At 45.2% G+C, this 1,460-nt stretch overlaps 1 non-coding gene across 1 annotated transcript; it reads left to right on the top strand.

Moving 5' to 3' along the window:
* Window positions 1-1,054: 1,054 nt before the first annotated feature.
* On the top strand, window positions 1,055-1,161 carry LOC141698859 (small nucleolar RNA R71). The gene has a single exon (XR_012565358.1). It is a non-coding gene; the product is annotated as a small nucleolar RNA R71 (small nucleolar RNA).
* The last annotated feature ends 299 nt before the right edge of the window (window positions 1,162-1,460 follow it).

Raw genomic sequence — 1,460 nt, 5'->3', positions numbered from 1 at the left:
CGCATAACTAGGCATTTGTTCCAGAGCCTCAGCGAAAGGTATATTGATGTGAAGTTTCTTGAACACCTCCAGAAACTTCCCGAACTGTCTATCCAGCTTTTGTTGCTGCAATCTCTTAGGAAAAGGTGGTGGAGGATAGAGTTGTTTCTCCCCTGTATTAGCCTCAGGCAGAGTGTGTTCAACAGTAGTCTTCCTTGGTTCCGCCGCTTTCTCCCTTTGCTTAGATTCTTCATCTCGAACTTCAGCTTCGACTTCTTTTGCCTTTTCAGCATCAGCTACTTTTCCAGACCTTAAGGTAATAGCCTTGACTTGCTCTTTAGCTTCCTTCCTGCCTGGTACTTCCGTGTCACTAGGAAGAGTGTCAGGTTGACGATTGAGCACTGCATTGGCTAATTGACCGATTTGATTTTCCAAGGTCTTGATAGAAACCGCCTGACTCTTGCACAATAGCTTAAGTTCCTCAAAATCAGCACTAGTAGGTGCAGCTGCACTTCCCTGTTGAGGATATGATTGTCTTGTAGCATACTGCTGTGGTTGCTGGAATCCAGGTGGGTTAAACTGTTTACTCACTCCTTGCTGATATGGTGGCTGAATAGCATTCTGATTATTTCCCCAGCTGAAACTTGGATGATTTCTGTTGTTAGGATGATAGGTCGTTGGCACAGGCTGCTGTTGTCGCTGATAATTATTCACATACTGAACAGATTCGTTGACAAGAGAACACTGATCCGTAGCATGAGAACCTGCACAAAGCTCACAAACCATAGCTATTTGATTAACTCCATACGTAGCCAAAGAATCAACCTTCATTGATAGCGCTTGGAGCTGGGCTGCAATAGCGGTGGCTGCATCAACTTCCAGAATACCTGCTACCTTGCCTGATGTCATCCTCTGAGTTGGGTTTTGATGCTCATTTGCATCCATCGTCTCAATAAGATTGTACGCCTCAGTATAGCTTTTAGCCCATAAGGCGCCTCCAGCTGCTGCATCGAGCATGGGCCGAGATTGAGCCCCCAAACCATTATAAAAACCAGTGATTACCATCCAATCCGGCATTCCATGATGTGGACATTTTCTCAACATTTCCTTGTAGCGTTCCCAAGCCTCGCACATAGATTCTGTAGGTTGCTGCGCAAACTGAGTAAGAGCACTCCTCATAGCAGCAGTCTTTGCCATTGGATAAAACTTCACCAGAAACTTTTGCGCAAGATCTTGCCATGTAGTGATTGACCCAGCTGGTTCAGAATGTAACCAGTCTTTAGCCTTATCCCTCAGTGAGAATGGGAAAAGCCTCAACTTGATAGCCTCATCAGTCACGCCATTATACTTAAAAGTGCTGCAGATCTCGACAAAATTCCTTATGTGCATGTTGGGGTCTTCAGTTGCCGCTCCTCCAAAAGAAACAGAATTCTGCACCATCTGAATAGTGCCCGGCTTGATTTCAAAGGTGTTAGCTTGAA

The sequence above is a fragment of the Apium graveolens genome, chromosome 11 (genome assembly GCF_009905375.1).
Source record: "Apium graveolens cultivar Ventura chromosome 11, ASM990537v1, whole genome shotgun sequence".
NCBI lineage: Eukaryota > Viridiplantae > Streptophyta > Magnoliopsida > Apiales > Apiaceae > Apium > Apium graveolens.
The sequence above is the reverse complement of the archived record's forward strand: the minus strand, read 5'-3'. Positions and strand labels throughout refer to the sequence as shown.